Source organism: Silene latifolia, chromosome 11 (genome assembly GCF_048544455.1).
Source record: "Silene latifolia isolate original U9 population chromosome 11, ASM4854445v1, whole genome shotgun sequence".
NCBI classification, from domain to species: domain Eukaryota; kingdom Viridiplantae; phylum Streptophyta; class Magnoliopsida; order Caryophyllales; family Caryophyllaceae; genus Silene; species Silene latifolia.
This window is the reverse complement of record NC_133536.1, coordinates 96,517,710-96,538,804: the sequence shown is the minus strand read 5'-3', so window position 1 is coordinate 96,538,804 and position 21,095 is coordinate 96,517,710. Positions and strand designations below refer to the sequence as shown.

General features: G+C 40.8%; 1 non-coding gene across 1 annotated transcript; it reads right to left on the bottom strand.

Annotated features, from left to right (window-relative positions):
• Positions 1-19,855: 19,855 nt before the first annotated feature.
• Positions 19,856-19,962, bottom strand: LOC141615994 (small nucleolar RNA R71). The gene has a single exon (XR_012530375.1). It is a non-coding gene; the product is annotated as a small nucleolar RNA R71 (small nucleolar RNA).
• Between the last annotated feature and the right edge of the window lie 1,133 nt (positions 19,963-21,095).

Below are 21,095 nucleotides of genomic sequence, written 5' to 3'. Positions count from 1 at the left end.
TTGTTTTTCCGAGTTAGAATCATGCTAGGATACGTAAACAATTGATGGGAAACGATTTTTGTTGGTTTCAAATGGTTTGGAAGTGTTTTGCATGGAATCCGCGTGTTTGTAGTCCCAGCCGGGTGACCGGCAATGGTCTCTTGACCTACTGGGAGATACCTGTAAATTTTGAGCACATTTTAGAAAGCTCGTAGTCCCAGTAGGGTGACGGCGGCGGTCTCTCGACCGGCTGGGAGTACATCAAGGTTTTAAGTGATTTTGAGTTTTGGGCGTATTCCCAGTAGGGTGATCGGCAATGGCTCTTGACCACTGGGAGCGCATCAAGGTTTTATGTGTTTTTGAAATTTGGCCGTATTCCCAATGTAGGGTGACCGTGGCCCATCTTGACCGGCTGGGAGTGCACTGTAAGTTTTATTTAAATTTTGACTTTGGCATGTTGTCCCAGCCGGTGGCCCGGCGGCCGGTACACCACCCGGCTGGGAGTCCCCTGTTTGTTCTATTTCACTTGCGACTTCTAATAATGATTGAGCTATGCATGCATCTTCTTTCCTATCGATAATTGGTTACTTTAAGACTCATTAATGTTATGATCATGCATAATGGTTATGGTTCTTGTTCGGACCCGAGTGTGACGTTTTACATTGTGAGACTACTCGACATTCCCTATTTATTTGCCCTCGGACATTGGGTCACGGTTAGGTGCCATTGTTTCCGAGTTGGGCTATTTTTCCTTCCGCCTTTTTCGGACCGGGGGTCACGGTTAGGTGACAAGGTTCCGCTTGAGGCTACTCGACTTTCGGGCACGGTTAGGTGTACCATATTTCGACTCTTGGATACGATTTGGTATCGTTTGTCGAATCGGGTGTCGTCCATCCCGAGAGTCTGGCCAGGTTTAGACTAGGACCGTATTATGATCATCGTCCTACCAAGAGGTTGGAGTCTAGAGGGTTGTCTTGTTGGAGTCTATATTTTGTAATTTGTCTTACATTTGAGTTGAGTCAATATTTGACCGTTTGACCTAATTATTCTTCTCTCATTTATGCATAACTACTCTTATTGCATTTTGTATACTAATCATGATCCTCTCATCACCGTAAGTATTTTACTCTCATGCTTGTTTATTTAATTAAATTCTTAATTACTTGTATTTTGACATATTGTGGCTGGGAGAACCCCGAGTTACTCCCACCGACCGTGGCTTTCATATCTATTATGAATGACAGGTTGGTGATGAAGCTTAAGTGGGGAAGACCGTGTGAGCTAGCGAGTTCTTACCTCGGACCTTATTCAGTTATCACATAATAGACTCACCTACTTTTCGAATCTATGTTAATTCGTGGGATATCTTTTCCCCAATAAATAGACTTGTTTTGTAAACTTAAACTTCACTGTCTAAACTTATTTATCGTGTTGGTGATGCCTCGCGTTGGACTTCTTTAGAAGCCTTAAAAGTCTTCAAAAATCTCGTGTTTCCGCCACGATTTACTAGTTACTTTTAGTTACCTCAACGAGGGGTGTCACAGTTGGTATCAGAGTATATATTGCTCCCGACGCACACACGTGTACCCCAACTTAAAATTCTTACTTGACCTTAAATAATGAATGAGAGATGGGTAGAATTAAGGACCTAAGTTGGTAGCCTTTTTGTGTATGCTTTGTGATAGGTTCTAACTTGTTTACTCTTGTGCAAAGAAGATGGCACGACCAACTGTTGTGGAAAATGCGATCATGCAAGCCCTCACCCAAGTGCTTTCTAATCAACAAAATGTTCAACCCGCTCCCCCTCTACATGAAGCTAACCGTCAAGGAAGCTATGCTTGGATTGCAAGTCAACTAGCAAGGAACAAGGCTAAGACCTATGGTGGTGAAGTGGATTCCGTTGCTCTCTCGGAATGGTTTCGTGATATGGAGAAGAACTTCTCTCTCTTTGATGCCCGAGAGGAGGACAAGGTGAGGTTAGCCTCTCACTTTCTTGTGAAGGAAGCCGATAGGTGGTGGACTTTGACCGGTCCTACCGCTACTCAAGACCCCAACTTTGATTGGAACCGCTTCAAGTCACTTGTGGAAACCCGCTTCTATCCTAAGGAGCTCAAGCAACAAAGATTGAAGGAATTCATGGAATTCAAGCAAGGGAAGCTATCAATTCAAGCCTACACCGACAAGTTTAATGAGCTTGCTCATTATGCCTCCAAGTTCGTGAAAGATGAAGAGGATCGTGTCTACTTCTACAAGAACAAGTTGAATCCTAAGGTTGAAAGCATGGTGAGAAGAAGCTCAACTACCTTTGTGGAAGTCTATGATGATGCTATTTGGGCCGAAAGCTCTTTGAAGGCCATTGAGGAAGATTCTAAAACCCACTCCTCTTCTCATTCTTATCGTTCTAACTTTCATGGCAAGAGACCATTTGTGCCTTCTACTTCCAACTATGCCAACAAGAGAAGGTTTGTGCCAAGGATGCAAGACCATTGAGGACAAGGACCAAGAGTTCAAGAACCTAGAGGACAAGTTCCCACACCAACCAATGAACTTGAGAAGGACCGTAAGTGCTACCATTGTAGACAAGCTCTACACCCCGGAGTTAGATGTTATGGCAAGCCCTTGACTTGCTTTCATTGTAAGAAGCCCGGACATCGTGTTGCCGATTGCCCCGAGAAGAAGAATGCTCCTACTCCAAATGCTAGGCCAAGAGGGACTATCTTTGTCATGAGTCGAGCCGAAGCCGCCGCTCATCCCGATATCATCACGGGTATGTTCTCAATTTTTGATCAACCTTGCCTTATTCTATTTGATACCGGCGCATCTTTATCCTTTATATCTTCCAAGTTTTCGGAAAAATTAGCCCTTGAACCTATTCCTAGTGAGGAAACTTCTATATCCTTACCTTCTGGAGAGATGTTCTCTTGTTCCCTCACTTTCTCCGACATTCCTATCTCTATTTCGGGAACCTTATTCCCCGCTAACCTACTTCGTTTTCCCCTTGAGGAATTCGATGTAATTTTGGGTATGGATTGGTTGTCAAAGTATGATGCAAGATTCGAGTGTAGAGACCAAAAGATTCGCCTCAAGAGTCCGTTAGGCACTCGTGTGTCCTATAGAGGAGTCCGTTCCCAAGAAGGTGTGAAGTTGATTTCCGCTTTGAAGTTGATGAGTATGAGGAGGAAAGGTTACCAAATCTTTCTATGCGTGGTGACTTCTACCTTCCCTTCCCTACCAAAGATCGAAGAAGTGCCCGTGGTTTGTGAGTTCGCCGATGTCTTTCCCGAAGAATTGCCCGGAATTCCTCCCGAGCGTGATGTTGAGTTCTCTATCGACCTTGTACCCGGAACCGGTCCGATTGCTAAAGCCCCGTACCGTATGGCGCCAACCGAGTTGAAGGAGTTGAGAAAGCAACTTGATGAGATGATTGAGAAAGGATTCATTAGACCTAGTGCCTCGCCTTGGGGTGCTCCCGTTCTCTTTGTGAAGAAGAAAGATGGATCCATGAGACTTTGCATTGACTACCGTGAGCTTAACCGTGTTACCATCAAGAACAAGTATCCTCTACCAAGAATTGAAGATTTGTTTGATCAACTCAAAGGTGCTTCTACTTTCTCCAAGATTGATTTGAGATCCGGTTATCACCAAATCCCCGTTCGTGAGTCCGATATCCCTAAGACCGCCTTTAGCACGAGATATGGACATTTCGAGTTTAAGGTGATGCCCTTTGGTTTAACCAATGCCCCTTCTATCTTCATGGACCAAATGAACCGGACCTTTAGTGAGTTCTTAGACAAGTGTGTTGTGGTCTTCATCGACGATATTCTCATCTTTTCCAAGTCCGAAGAAGAGCATGCCGATCACCTCCGTATCATTTTGGGAATCCTCCGTCGTCAAAAGTGGTTTGCCAAATTCTCCAAATGTGAATTTTGGTTGTCTAAGGTGTCTTTCCTAGGCCATGTGATATCTAAGGATGGTGTCATGGTAGATCCTTCGAAGATTGAAGCCGTGATCGAGTGGAAGAGTCCAACCGATGTTGGTGAAATCCGTAGTTTCTTGGGTTTGGCGGGTTACTACCGTCGCTTTGTGAAAGATTTTTCCAAGCTTGCTAGACCGATGACTCAACTTTTGAAGAAAGAGACCAAGTTTGTGTGGACCGAAGCTTGTGAAGGTGCATTCCATGAGTTGAAGAAGAGGTTGACTACCGCCCCCGTGCTGACCTTGCCCGAGGATGGAGTTGATTTTGATGTGTTTTGTGATGCTTCTAAGATGGGTTTGGGTTGTGTTCTCATGCAAAATAGAAGAGTTGTTGCCTATGCTTCGCGACAATTGAGAGTTCATGAGGTGAACTATCCCACTCATGATTTGGAGTTAGCCGCCATTGTTCATGCCTTGAAGATGTGGAGACACTACCTCATTGGAGTCCATTGCCGTATCTACACCGATCATAAGAGTTTGAAGTATATCTTCACCCAAAAGGATTTGAATATGAGACAACGACGATGGTTGGAATTGGTGAATGATTACGACATGGAGTTGTTGTATCATGAAGGTAAGGCAAATGTGGTTGCCGATGCCCTTAGTAGGAAGTCTACTCATCCCTTGAGTGCTATCCGTGTACTCCCCGATGACCTTTGTGCCGAGTTTCGTAAGTTAAGTTTGCAACTTGTAGAGAGTGGTTTTGATTATCTTGGTGCTATAGTTGCCGAACCCGTTCTTCACCGTGAGATTCTAGATAGCCTTGTGGACGACGCTACATTTAAAAGTTTTCAAGCCAAGCTTCTTGAAGGGAAAGCAAAGGATTGTGAGATTGATGCTAGAGGTTACCTCCGTTACCGAGGACGCATGTATGTGCCCGATGCCGTTTACTTGAGGAAGAGAGTTCTAGATGAAGCTCATCTATCCCCTTATTCGATTCACCCCGGAGGAGACAAGATGTATAAAGATTTGAAGCTTCAGTTTTGGTGGCCTAACATGAAGAATGACATTGTGTCATATGTTGGAAGATGTCTTACTTGTCAACAAGTAAAGATCGAGCATAAGAGACCCGGTGGTTTGCTACAACCATTGGATGTTCCTTTATGGAAGTGGGAGTCCATTTCCATGGATTTTGTGATGGCTTTGCCTAAGACCGTTGGTGGAAAGGATGCCGTATGGGTTGTTGTGGATAGGATGACCAAGTGTGCTAGGTTCATTCCTATCAAAGAGACTTGGAGTTTAGACCGTCTTGCTAGTGCTTATGTTGAAGAGATCGTCCGTTACCATGGTGTTCCTAAGGAGATCGTTTCGGATCGTGACCCGAGGTTTTGTTCAAGATTGTGGAAAGCTTTGCAAGATGCTATGGGTAGTAAGTTGTTGATGAGTACCGCTTTTCATGCCGCTACCGATGGACAATCCGAGAGGACGATTCAAACTCTAGAAGACTTGTTGCGTGCTTGTGCCCTTGATTTTCATTCTAGTTGGGAGAAGAGCTTCCCTTTGGTGGAATTTTCTTACAACAATAGTTATCATGCTTCTATCAAGATGGCCCCTTATGAAGCCCTTTATGGAAGGAAATGTCATAGTCCGATTTGTTGGGATCAAGCAAGTGATGTCCGTGATCTAGGACCCGACAAGTTAGCCGAGACGATTGATCAAGTGAAGCTCATCCGTGAAAGAATGAAAGCCACCCAAGATCGGCAGAAATCCTATGCCGATGTTCACCGTCGACCCTTGGAATTTGAAGTTGGAGATAAAGTGTTCTTGAAGGTGTCCCCGATGAAGGGAGTAAAGAGATTTGGAGTCAAAGGGAAGTTGAGTCCGAAGTACATTGGACCCTATGAAGTGGTAAAGAGGATTGGTGTCGTGGCTTATAAGTTGGATTTGCCCCCGAGTTTGGGTAAAGTTCATGATGTCTTTCATGTTTCTTAACTTAGGAAATACATTAGCGACCCTAGTCATGTGTTGCAAAATGAGATTCCCGAGCTTGAGCCTAGTCTTTCTTTCGAGGAGAGACCGATTCGTATCTTGGATAAGAAGGAGAAGAAGCTAAGGAGCAAAGTGGTGCCCTTGGTGAAGGTTTTGTGGAAGTGTGGTGATGTAGAAGAAGAGACTTGGGAGCCGGAAGCTTCCATGCGTGTCAAGTACCCTAGTTTGTTTTCTTAAGGTAATACCTTTTCGTTTCAAGTTTCGAGGGCGAAACTTTTTAAAAGGTGGGATGATTGTAACACCCCGCCCTTTCCTTATATTTTAAATAAACTTTTAAGTAATTTTTATTAAATAATTATTATTTAAAGCTTATTTTCATAAAATATAGCCATAGCCGTGTAACGGTAATAATAGTGTAGATTTTAATAATATTATTCTCCGTCTCGAGTTATAGTAGACTTGGGATGAAAATTCTAGTAGATACCGACTCATTTTGAGTTATTGGACTTAACTTGACTCATGGGCCTTTTTCCCCCTCTTTTCTCTACACAAAACCTCAACTAAACCCTCACAACTTCATCTCCCTCACTTGTAATTTCTGAAATTTCCCAACAACCACCCCACCATTGTTGAACCTTCCCTTACTAACCCTAAAACCACCATATCTCACTCAATTCTTCACCAATCTCGTTCCTTTTCGCGCCATTCTCTTCCTTTTCTCATTTCCCTTCTTTCTAAGTAAGAAAGTCGCCATCTTTTCCTCTATTTCGAAATTCTCATCTTACAAGGATGTGGATTCTTGACTTAATACCTTTATTTTTGTGTTTAGGGGAGAACTTGGACAACCCGGAGGAGGATAGCTACATCATTGACGAGTCTTTAGAAGATTGAAGTGCAAAAAGGGTAACGGTGATGGGTTACTCAACTTTTATGTTAGAATTGTGTGGTTTTATGTAGTTATAATCTCATATGAATGTTAAAAGTTGTATCTTTCATGATTGGTGCTAGTTTGGATGTTGAATATCATGCTTGTTTGCAATTCTCACATGTTTGGATGAAAATCTCATGCTACATCTCTTGAATCCGAAATTACCCATTCACATGCTCAAATATGTTGTTTTTCCGAGTTAGAATCATGCTAGGATACGTAAACAATTGATGGGAAACGATTTTTGTTGGTTTCAAATGGTTTGGAAGTGTTTTGCATGGAATCCGCGTGTTTGTAGTCCCAGTAGGGTGACCGTGGCCGCTCTCTTGACCTACCGGGAGATCCTGTAAATTTTGAGCACATTTTAGAAAGCTCGTAGTCCCAGTAGGGTGACCGCGGCTCGGTCTCTGACCGGCTGGGAGTACACCAAGGTTTTAAGTGATTTTGAGTTTTGGGCGTATTCCCAGTAGGGTGATCCGGCAGCCTGGTCTCTTGACCACTGGGGGCGCATCAAGGTTTTATGTGTTTTTGAAATTTGGCCGTATTCCCACCGGGGATCGGCCGGCAGTCTCTCTTGACCGGCTGGGAGTGCACTAAGTTTTATTTAAATTTTGACTTTGGCATGTTGTCCCAGCCGGTGGCCCGGCGGCCGGTACACCACCCGGCTGGGAGTCCCCTGTTTGTTCTATTTCACTTGCGACTTCTAATAATGATTGAGCTATGCATGCATCTTCTTTCCTATCGATAATTGGTTACTTTAAGACTCATTAATGTTATGATCATGCATAATGGTTATGGTTCTTGTTCGGACCCGAGTGTGACGTTTTACATTGTGAGACTACTCGACATTCCCTATTTATTTGCCCTCGGACATTGGGTCACGGTTAGGTGCCATTGTTTCCGAGTTGGGCTATTTTTCCTTCCGCCTTTTTCGGACCGGGGGTCACGGTTAGGTGACAAGGTTCCGCTTGAGGTTACTCGACTTTCGGGCACGGTTAGGTGTACCATATTTCGAGTCTTGGATACGATTTGGTATCGTTTGTCGAATCGGGTGTCGTCCATCCCGAGAGTCTGGCCAGGTTTAGACTAGGACCGTATTATGATCGTCGTCCTACCAAGAGGTTGGAGTCTAGAGGGTTGTCTTGTTGGAGTCTATATTTTGTAATTTGTCTTACATTTGAGTTGAGTCAATATTTGACCGTTTGACCTAATTATTCTTCTCTCATTTATGCGTAACTACTCTTATTGCATTTTGTATACTAATCATGATCCTCTCGTCACCGTAAGTATTTTACTCTCATGCTTGTTTATTTAATTAAATTCTTAATTACTTGTATTTTGACATATTGTGGTTGGGAGAACCCTGAGTTACTCCCCACTGACTGTGGCTTTCATATATATTATGAATGACAGGTTGGTGATGAAGCTTAAGTGGGGAAGACCGTGTGAGCTAGCGAGTTCTTACCTCGGACCTTATTCAGTTATCACATAATAGACTCACCTACTTTTCGAATCTATGTTAATTCGTGGGATATCTTTTCCCCAATAAATAGACTTATTTTGTAAACTTAAACTTCACTGTCTAAACTTATTTATCGTGTTGGTGATGCCTCGCGTTGGACTTCTTTAGAAGCCTTAAAAGTCTTCAAAAAACTCGTGTTTCCGCCACGATTTACTAGTTACTTTTAGTTACCTCAACGAAGGGTGTCACAGTCGAGACACTCTAAATGTCCCCGACGACAGGTCCTTGACTCGTACCCTCGAGTCACCTTGGCGTCGCCCATCCCGACGGCAGGTCCTTGGCCCGAAATCTTTTCGAGCCGCCTCGACGTCGCTTGGGTCTTCAGGTTGTAATCTTCGATTGACCTGGGGACTCTACTTTGACTTTCGCCCTGTCCAAGCCTCTGTCAAAGTGGGGGCTCTGTAGATACCCAGTATCTGTTGAGACTCCAACAAACACCCGATGATTATCGGACTACAACATGTTTTGGGATCGCAGCGTTTGATCGACAGTTTGTGTACAACTCTACGTCGGAAAACTTAAAAGGATTTCGAAAAGAAAACATTTTAAAACATTTTAAAAATACCTGGAGTGTTTAATGCACGACGACGGGGTCGCGATGACACTAACTAGAGTCAAAACCGACACCGGACCAAAAACCGACTCAAAAATTCAAATCCCGACTCCAACAACGAGTCAAACCGAGTCAAACACAAAAACCAAAAATATCTCAAACCTTCTATGCTAAGTTTTTCCGGATTCATGTTGGTCAAGTACCAAACATGTGACTACAAAACCTAGGATAGAACAAATCATGATTGCGTTTGTTGTGATAGTGACAACACAACTCGAAGTGCCGCGACGTGGCTCGCGCCTCTTTGAGCAGCCCAAGTGGCCACGTCGCTCAAAACTCACACAACCACTCATTCTCCTATAAATACCCCTCAAATGCCACCCATTTGAGACTTACGCGAGTGTCCGCCCCCTCTTTTCTCCCTTAAAATACTCGACTCGATTTCTTAAGTCACAATCCGACGCGTATTTACGACCTACCGATCGTAAATACGAGCCTTACACATTGTTTGGTACCGTCATCATGCATTAAATAACTTGTCCGGCCACTTTGACCACTACACCATCACTAAACTTTTAAAACACTCTTTACTTACCAAAACGGTTTTAAATCGAGTTTTTTCCGATCAAACGAGTTGTTACACTTACGTCGGTCACTCGCCATAACCAAACATGTAAGCATGAGGGTGTAAAAATCCTCTTTTATTATGTTTTTATTTGTTTCATGACTTTAACATGCTAAAACATGCATAACATGAACCAAAACATGGAATAAACGAGCCAAAACCGATTTTTAGTCTGAGGCAGAAGCCCCTTAGGTCGCCAACTGGCTCGCGCCTAAATGGGGTACTCAGACCAGAGATCAACCGTGTTTGTTCTCGTCATTTCCCTTAATCCATTTTTCAGATTTGTAATCGGTTTTTACCATTTCAAGTATTTTCGAAACCTTTTTGTTTCATTTCACATATTTTAACCATAAAGCATTTTTCACCCTTGGTTCTTCATACCATGACGGTTAAATCCGTGTTTCGGTGATAATATTTGGTTAATGACATTTAAAAGGTATTTTAAAGCCTTTTATTTCATTTCTTCATATTTTCAAACAAACATATTAGTCACCAACACGAAATCATCCTTGGTTCTACATACCATGCCGGATTTTAACCCGGGTACGATGATGAGTATCGACTAATTACATGCAAAATGGACTCAAATCAATTAGTCCATAACCATTTTCGAAACTATTCATGTCAAGCTTGTCAAATCGGACCCGACACCGAATACTATCAAATAATGATGATTATTCAAGTCTAGTCCTTCAAATCAACAAATGCGGTCTAAACGACCCTTTCAAAATCAAACTGGGTTCAAATACCCACTTTCAACACGTTTTATAACGTTTTCCAAACAGTCAGAACACGGTATACAACCGTTGGCTAACCTGCGCCTCAAGCAGGCCTTTTCTTTCTCATTTTCAAAACCAGAGGGAGGCCCCTTACACCGCTGGCTGGCTCGCGCCTCTTATAGCCATCTGGTACAGGGCTTGTTCCCTTCCAGCATTAGTCTAGAACGATCCCGACTCCCGTTAACCCGGATATAGGACGGATCAGATGACTATTCGATTATTCAAAACCATATTTGCAAAATGCCTTACTAAGACAAATGGATCATGTTATGCACCCTAAACCTAATACGGTAAATGGATTTTTAATTTCCGTCTTGCATACAAATCAACCATTAATCCAACTCGACATCTTATACTTGATACTTAGATTATATCAAACCGACTTAGAAATCTCTCACATGTTAGGTTTAAATTATTGGATGCGCATTCTTGCATTTAAACCGTTTTATCAACTTTTGCATTCAACCAACCAAGATCGATCAGTAGAGGCCGCTAAACGCGGGCGGGATTGGGTGTCTGATTAAAGGGCTTCCCAATACGTACCTTCACCTCTTACTCAGAAACTTTGGATAGTGGACGACCTTATCCAGGGCGTACGAGAGTCATTCTAGAGATAGGATGCTAAAGAGGGACGATTTCCTTATCTTTAGTACCTATGTCAAAACGCCTTTTGTGCTTCGATTTGACCGAGGTATAAAGTGGAATTCGAACGGGTTCCAGGCATCCCACAAATGCTTGGTGGCGACTCCGAACATCTCTAATCGTTTTGAGACCCTTACCGAGATGAAACCGACCGATCTAAAATGATCCGATCGAAGGCATTTTTACGCCGCCGAGCGTGGCTTTCAAAAAGACCGCTTCATGTCCATAGATCGACTGGGCGTGCAGGTGGCCCGCGACCGCGGATTGGCAGGTGGAACCCCAAATCCGCAGACCGTGACGTGGCCCATGACCACATTTAGCAGTTAGGGTTTGGAGATGTATAGTGAGATAATGGAATGTTAGTTGAGATAATGCATGTATTTATACTAAGCAATGTGTGGTTTGAGTTGTTTTTTAATTAATATATATGTTAGGAAGTTGTGCCATAATCATCATCATATCTCTCTCTGCTGCTTCAAATCTTATTAGTAACCCTTCTCATTCCATATTGTCTGTTCATATGCACAGGGATGGCAGTAATAATGCATGCATCGGAATTATAACGGGCCGTAATTATGCATGCATCTAGTAATATTTAATTTAATTTTTTTTTTATTTTTTAAGAACAAACAACAACGGTTATTTATAAAAAACCCGTTGTCTTTAGTTAAAACAACGGTTTTATATATTACAACCCGTTGTTATAACTTTCCCCCCAAAATTGAGTCACATTTTTCACAACGGGTTTTTATACTTAAAACCGTTGTTAATAGTTTTAACAACGGGTTCCTTAAGAAAACCAACCATTTTTAAAACCTTTTACAACGGACGCTTTAACAACGTCCGCTTTTTTATATAACAACGGTTTTTAACCGTTGTTATAGCCTGTATCTGTAGTAGTGTAGCCGCAACAAAAACTCGATGTTCGGTAGGCGAATAGAAGTAATGACCAAACGTTCCTTTTGGATAACCTATAAAGTATGTCTTGACCGATCGCGGGCCGAGCTTATCCTCGTGTCTCCACTTGACATAAGCCTCACAGCCCCAAACCCGAATAAACGACAAGTTAGGGACCGTTCCCTTCCACATTTCATATGGAGTCTTGTCGACAGCTTTAGTCAGACATCGGTTAAGTATAAGAGCAGCTGACGATAGAGCAAAACCCCATAATGAATCAGGCACTACCGTGTGACTCATCATGGATCAAACCATATCAAGTAAGGTTCGATTTCTCCATTCGGACACACCATTTAATTGAGGTGTTCCAGGTGGAGTTAACTGTAGAACGATTCCACAGTCTTTAAGGTGTTGATCAAACTCATTTGAAAGATATTCGCCACCCCGATCTGAACGGAGTGCTTTAACCTTTCTACCCAGTTGGTTCTCAACCCTGTTCTGGTATTCCTTGAATTTCTCAAAGGACTCACTTTTATGCTTCATTAAGTAGACATATCCGTATCTACTCAAATCGTCCGTGAAAGTGATAAAATATCTATAGCCATCTCTAGCGGTAATTGACATAGGTCCACAAACATCAGTATGTATGAGTCCTAATAGGTCACTAGTGCGCATTCCAACAACTTTGAAGGAAATTCGAGTCATTTTGCCAATGAGACATGATTCACACGTGCCATATGTAGAAAAATCGAATGCAGAAATTCCAACGTATGTTCCCTTCGAGACAGCAGCAACTCGTGCTCCATTCCCGACTCGCAGGTCCACATCACCTTTTTCGAGAGGTATGATGTTCTTTAGGCCCTGCAAATGATTACACAGATGAGAACCACAACCAGTATCAAGTACCCAAGTTCCGAAACTTGCATGGTTAATCTCAATCATATGAATATAAGATGACATACCAACAGGAACGACGCGGCCTGCTTTGATGTCCTCACGGTACACGGGACAGTTCCTCCTCCAATGTCCAGTCTTGTGACAATGGTGGCACTCAATGTCACCGCCCTTGCTCTTTGCCTTGCCCTGTGAGCCACTAGTCTCACCGGGCCCACTCTTACCGTTTCCTGGCTTTTTAAACTTTGGCTTACCTACAGCTAGGTCGCCATGAGCCTTGCCCTTACCCTTACTTTTATTGGAAATCATGAGAACATCTTGCTTCATGCTCCCACTCAATTTCATATCCTTCTCGGTCTGCACGAGAAGAGAGTGGAGCTCATGAGGACTTTTCTTCATGTCATTCATATAGTAATTTGCCCTGAAAAGGGTAAAACCATCATGAAGTGAATGAAGCATACGGTCAATGACTATGCTCTCACTGATTTTGCAATTAAGTGCCTCCAGCTTCTCGACATTTTCAATCATGTGAAGAATGTGTGGGCTAACCGGTTGGCCCTTCTGGAGTTTCGCATCAAAGAAGCGACGGGTATGCTCATAAGTAACGATTCTCGGTGCTTTTGAGAACTCCTTTGTGAGCGTGGTGAAAATCTTGTTTGCACCTTGGGCAATGAAGCGTCTCTGCAAATTGGTTTCCATTGCAAAGATGAGTACGTTCTTTATCGCACCCGCTTCCATAACGAAGTCACTATAAGCAACTGTATCGTTGACTCTTGCATTTGGGCCTGGGTTTGGCGGTATTGGCTCAGTTAAGTACTTGAGCTTACCGTCGGCAATGGCAAGATTCCGTAGTCTTTGCCTCCCGATCCATAAAGTTGGACCCGTCATTTTTCAGACGTGTGAACTGATTCATGTTGTCCATAAAAATTTTAAGCCAGGACTCGCGTCCAAGTGTGGCACTCGGCATTGGGATTTCGTTATTTCCAGCCATTTGTTGTAACAGTAAAATAAACGTGTTCTACACTGCGAAAAGAAGAATAAATAATAAGCATATGCATCGATTTGATTTTAAGTCTAATGAACTAGTGTCATAACGCGAAGACTCAAAACATTTATACAATTGACCTCCCTCAAGAATTATATAAATGATCCCAAGACTCAATTATCTGCAAATTGATAAGCTAACCTTTTAGCTAATTCTACCGTTAGAATTCTAGGTCGATAAATTTCTGTAAATTCTATCTTTAGCCAATCATAATCACGAGAAACTCTTCGGACTATGATGTTGAGGTAAACTAAGTCAACACAAACTACTTACCCAACGTAGAAGGGGTCATATTATGCCTACCGACGAAGAAGGGATTCATAGTTGTTTGCACTTATAAAGACTAGTCTCAATTTCCGTTTTAGAGGAAGATCCCATCAACTTTATTTAAATTCATTTTAAGTGAACTAATATCTAGCATGCGAGAATGAATAAACTAAGGTGATGGCTTAATTGATTTGTGACATCTGCATGTCCATGAAAACTAACATACTACCTATATGTGTCAATTTTCATGCATTTCAGTAGGTGGTTTGGTTTTAGGCGGAATATGATACATTAACTAGCATGTGAATGAAAAGCAATAAGAACGGTAAAACGTAAAACAAAATAAAGTCCTAGTGTGGCCTATCCTATCAAAATGAACATAAATACAACTTTGGAATCCATCCATGGACCCGAGAAGCTTGTCTTGATGTTCCATCTTGATCCATGTAGCGGGAGTGAGCTCCAATCTCCATCTTTAGTCTTCTTTGAAAATTACAATAAATAAATTTACATAATAAACCTATTTATTACATTCTAATTTCAAAACCCAAAAACTAAAGAAAAATAAAGGAGATTCAAGATCTCAAATTACATTAAAAATTATGTTCCCATCATTACGAAAATATAATTTGACTAAGGCCACACTAAGTATTACAAATTACACCCGATTTCAAAAATACGTAAATGAAACCATTCAACGATTCATTCAACTAAATAAAATGCATCAACTAAAAATTAAACATGCAAGACATAATTCTTTAATTATGTAGATTAATTTTCCAAACCACCTATTTAATTGATCAAATTAAGTGACAATTCCTCAATTAATCACATTAATTTTAATCTTAATTCACATTAAACTTGTAATATGAATTTAATCCATTAATATTTTAAACTGCTTTAAAATAATTAGGTATCTATGAATTATGAACTGCTTCACAATAAATAATTGGCCAAAATCAAAACCAAACAAAAATCTTTTTTTTTTCTCTTTTGATCTCGGCAAAACGAAAAAAAAAAACAGAAAAAAAAAAATTTCCAGCTCGGCCGAAAAAAAAAACAGAAATCAAAAACAATTTTTCTTTCTTTCGGTAATTCTGCAAAAACCGAATCCAATCCCTTTTTTTTTTCTCGGCTGGATAAAAAAAACAAAACAATTTTTTATTTTATTTCGGCAATACCCAAAAAAAAAAAAACAAAAACAGAAACTTTTTTTTCTTCTTTGGGGCTCTCGGCAAACCCTAATAAAATAGCCGTCTTATATTTTTTTCTTGCGGCAAAAATGCCCTAAAACAAAAAAAAATTAAGATGAAGAAAATCGTTTATAGTTGCTATTAGAACACGATTAGCTTATGAATTAATGAAACGTGATTAACCGTATATGCTAAAAACTATATAGCAAAAACGAATTTTATATCATCAACATGACGATTCCATTTTCAATTTAATTTAATCCGAATTAAATCAAAGCATCTACAAATTCATTTTATTATCATCTTAACTGATTAAAACAACAATATGTATAAATCAAATGGAAATAAAAATATCAAAAACGAAAAAAAATTCGGTTGAACAGACGAGGCAGTCGGTCGACCAAGGGTACTGGTCGATCGACCAAACCGTGAAACGAAATCAATCGACTACGACTTCAAAAAATTACAGTAAAACCCTAATTTTCGAGACCAATTTTTTTGTTTACATCCAATTTTAAATTATCAAAAACGAAAAAAAATTCGGTTGAACAGACGAGGCAGTCGGTCGACCAAGGGTACTGGTCGATCGACCAAACCGTGAAACGAAATCAGCTACGGCTTCAAAAAAATTACAGCCGAAACCCTAATTTTCGAGACCAATTTTTTTGTTTACATCCAATTTTATGAAAATCATCAAAATAAAATTCGTGGCCTTGGATCTGATACCACTTGTGGGATTTATCTGTATGCATCCCTTTAATTTTAAGGATTATAACGAATTTATAAGACGATTACGAGTCATAAAACTAAATTGCATACACAAAAGGTAGAGAATTAAGGAATAACCTTCGGTCCTAGCAAAATCGGCCTAAGAACAATATCGCAATGATATTCGCCTATTAGTTGCACCCAAGACGGTATGAGAAATGCCCTTAACTTGTTGCTAGAATCGATCCCTCAATTTCTGTAAAAATTGCTTAGGGTTTTCGTTTTTGTGTTTTTAGATGAGAGGCAAGAATGGGTTAGAGAAAATTAGGTTAGATAAAAAAAACTCCCCTCTCCCTTATAACCGTGTATTAGGGAGAATTAGGGTGTTTTTTTTTCTTTTAGTTTTCAGCCCAATTACCGAGACAGGCATATCAGTCGATCGACTGACACACCCGGTCGATCGACCATGTATATAACGCATTATTTATAAATTGTCATTTATATTATACCGCATTAATTAATACGGGTCAATAATAATTTATTATGACAATATCGTATAATTTATCATTAGCTGATTAAATATAACCGATTACATTTAATTACGAATTAACATATTAATTCGTCCATGCTAACATTATATACATTAATTAAATATAACTTATTATATTCAATTTACGAATTTACAGTTAATTCGTCTCAACTAATATTATTTAATCGGCATTAAATAATTGTCTCATCAACTCATTGACTAACTGTTTAGTTATATAAGGCATCAATGTGATTACATTTTTATAACCACATCTCTCAAACACATCCTTTAGGTGTGACTTTTAGGGACCAGTTGATCACCGCCATCTGTATGATAATAACGTCAAACTCTCTAGCAAGCCAACCGTTATTAGGTAATCGTTAATCAACTGATAAAAAATACGAAGTATACCCTTGTGAACCTGTAAGAGATTTACAAATGTTATCACACTAATTTGTGGAGGACACAAGCTCCAACAGGTCTTTGGTCGTATTTGTGGTTGCTATTCGCGTCTTTTGCAGGTATTTCACTGAGGCCTAGGAGTTCGCGCATTAGGGGGCTCTCGATCGAGCACGGTTCTACTCGATCGAGTTCCTAACTCCCTCGATCGAATGATAATCTTCCTCGATCGAGCACCCACAGAAATTGCCATTTCGATCGAGTAACCAGTTCTCCTCGATCGAGTAGTTATGTAGCCCATTTTCCTCGATCGATCACTTTTGCAACTCCTGTTCCTCGATCGAGTTAGCTTGCTTTGATTCGCTTCCTGTGACGCCACTGTGAAGCAGTTTGTGACCTCCCATGTTGCTGGCTGGTTTGGGGAGGTCCATTCTTCGCGTATTCTTGTGAGTTTTCCGCATCTCCACTCTCTCCTTTTTAGTTTGCATTTCCTTTCCCTATTTTTGGGTACAATGAGGGCATTGTACGGTTTGGTTTGGGGAGGTAATGCATCCATATCTGTGTCTGCATGTTGTTTTTACTGCATTTCTGTTATCACGTTTAATTTCTGTATGCATTGTTGTTTATTTTTATAAAAATTAAAAATCTCATAAAAATTAAAAATTTATAAAAATAAAAAAATATTCACGTTTCATTTTGCATATAGGTTGAGTCGGAACGGTAGATTTCCGTGATGAATCTGCACTTTAACTTGTCATTTTTACTTGAGCCTTGCATCTAATTGACAGTTATTAGTTTAGTCATGCACATATCTACGAGTTAATGTTGAAAATATAGCTGACTGTGTAGACTTGACCTGATAAATTGGCAACCTACTTTACAATTTCTAAGTTTTAGAGCCGTATAACTGGTGTCATTTGTGACCGGTTTCATGTAGGATTGAGAGTAGTACTCCTTGCATAACATGTTTCATTACTTTTGCACTTTTATGAAATTCGATTGCTTGTCACTTGCATACATTCGGGTTTGTGGTCGGTGTCACATGCAGGGAGGTGCTTACAATATCCCTTTCTTTCATTTTTACTCATTTAGCTCCACTTTAGCCAAATATAGCCTTTTTGACCCATTAGCTACACCCAAAATTTAGCCTGCCAGTTGATACGTGCGTATTTTATCTACTTTATTTGAGGTTTTGGCACGTATTTCCATGCTTAATTGGTAGCTTAAGGCTGCTATTTCTCCCGAAACGGTTTACTTTGCGTTTTCTGTGATTTATTGTAGGAATGCGTGGAAGTAGGCTAAATCAAGCCAAGTTCGTCCTCCGGAAGCGAGTTCGTGGAAGCTAAGAGGAAGGAAAGCTCATTCACTCACCTTGGGATGCGTGCAAGGAATGAAGACTCATTTTTGGAAGCATCAAGGAGCCACTGCACAGCACATACAGTCGATCGACAAAGCCTTTCAGTCGATCGACCACTGGAGTTCAGACAGGAGCTACTGTTCCACAGGTTCAGTCGATCGACCGTGCAGACCAGTCGATCGACCATATTGCGAGCTGATGATTAATTTTTCGTGTTAGACTTTTAAAAGCCCAACTTGTAATTAACTTTCAGTATCTTTTATCAGTTGAATGCAGCAACTTTTAGGTTATGCAATTTTATTTCTGGAAAAACTTAGTTTTCAGATCTAGCTTGAGACGGAAACCTTGATTCGAATCCTTGGTTCTTGATTTTCAATTAGTAAGCCTTTAATGCAATTGTTCTTTCTTTATATTCTTCCTTGCTAATTTAATTCTTGTTTTCCTTAATTAATTTCAGTAATTAATTTCTCTCTTCTGTTTTAGTTAGATTCCACCATGTTGAATTCGTTCCTTATTGTTAATTTAGTAATTAGTGTAGTCATGATTATGCGTAGGTAATTCCTTTGATTGGGAATGAGGTGAGACATGGTATTGAAATAGGATAGTTGTGTAGCATGAGTTCTTCCGTATTGGTCTTGTTATCTTTTGATGGATTTCTTTACTAGATCGAAAGATTGGTAATTTGATTTGTCGCCAGATTTGGAATTTCTCTTGAGTGAAAACTTTGATAAATTCTTGGGAATTATTAGACCGCGAGGTTATTTGAGTGTTGATCGAAAGATTAGCTTATCTTCCCTGAGACCGTATTAAAAGATCTCCGCTGCTTGACTGACCTGTTATGTGCCATGGTGAACCGAAGTTCCCGATCCCTTTCTTTTATCTTGTTAAGAATATTCATTTTTTGCGATTAGCCTGTTAGCCAACCAACTTCAAAACCCCCATTTAATTGTTACTTTTATAGACTGAAAATTTGCAAACAAAATCAACCTTGTCTCTCTGTGGTTCGACCCTTACTATCACTAGCTATAGTTTTAGTTTGGAATTATAAATTTAATTTTGGTACTAAACGACGGTATCAAATTTTGGCGCCGTTGCCGGGGAGACGGTGTAATTCTGTTTGCTTTATTTTAGTTTATTTTCCTTGTCTCAGGGAACTCTTGTTCCTTGAGGCCGTTGCTTATCTTTGCTTCTAGTTTTGCTTTTGCACAGTTAGAAGCCAGGTTGTTTGAGAGGAAGACTTGAGTACTCTCATTTTGGAAGTTATGGCTACGATATATGATAACTTTCAGCCAAAGGAGCACCACCTTCCAAAGGGGCAACAGTTACCTACTCCTTCTATCGGTAAATTCGAGTTTCGTTCCTCTTATATTGATTTAGTGGAACGGAATCAGTTCGCGGGTCTGCCCGATGAAGACCCCTTGAAACATATGGAAATTTTCACGGACTATTGCTGTTCAATACCTATACCGGAGGGGGTAACTCAAGATGAAGTAAAGGGGTTTATGTTCTTATACTCCTTGAAGGATTCGGCGCGAGATTGGTATCGCTACCTCGATAGAGTAGCAGTGAGTCACTGATTGGACATCTTTAGCACTAGCTTTTTACAAGAAGTACTTCCCGCCTTCGAAGACTGAGGCCTTGAAGAGTAAAATCACGAGTTTTCAGCAAGGAGCCGACGAAGATTTTTGTGAAGCATGGGGACGTTTCAAACGTTTGGTCCGAGCCGTCCCTCATCATGGTTTCAAAGAATGGTATCTTTGCAATCTCTTTTACAATGCTTTATATGATGATTACAAAGTCATTTTGGATGCAGCTGCTAATGGTAGGTTCCAAAACAATACCGGTCAAAGTAAAGGTTGGAACACCATTGAGGAGATGGCAGTCCATAAAGCTGAATTTGGAAGTTCACGTGGTAAGTCACGAAAGCAAGGTGAAGACATGACTGCTGTTGTGTCACTTATAACTTCCATTTCTACCCGTCTCGAGAAACTCGAGACTTCTGAAGCTTCCAAAGGGAAAGTCGAAGTTCCTATTCAAAATTCAGACGAGATCGAGAAGTTAAGAGAGATGGTCCAACTCCTTTTGGTTCAAGTGGCGAATATGGAAGCAGCCGGGATTGAGTCCTCACGGAATTTTGTTAAACAATTGGAGAATATGGAGGCTAAGCAAGCCGCTAATTCTTCAATTAAATGTGAAGGGCCGTTGAGACGATCAATGCCATAAATCTCAGAAGTGGCCTTTCCTATGAAAGTCCCGACAAGCCAAAGGAAGACTCAGGAAATGGTGAAGAAGCTCGTTTGAATTCTGATGCAACAACGAGTCTGAATGCCAGTAATTCCAGTCGATCGACCAACATTCCCTGTCGATCGACTGAATTGTCAGACAAAATAGTTTCTGGTCAGAAACTATTCACTCCTTGCACTTCCAGTCGATCGACCAACCTCATCAGTCGATCGACTGAAATACCTGATGACGTGAATTCTGGTCAGGAACTGTTCACTCCCAGCTCACTTGGTCGATCGACCACCCATACCAGTCGATCGACTGGATCTCCAGAGCAGGATGCAAATCCGTCAACTAGTTTGCATGATCCATCACTCATTGATGATTTGACGGGGGTTTTAAACCTACGAAAGCCGAAGGTCACTGATCCTACGGCCAGTGTTGCAGTCCCATATCCGGAGCGTTTGAAAGCTACCAAGCGGAGCGTAAGTTTGGTAAGTTTCGGAGATGGTCCAACCTCGAGGTAACGGTTCCTTTCACGATTTAATTACCCGGTACCCTCTTACGCTAAATTTATGAAAGACATTTTGAATCGTAAGAGAAATTTTCGTGATGATGGTAATGTTGCATTTGTGGAGGAATGTAATGTTC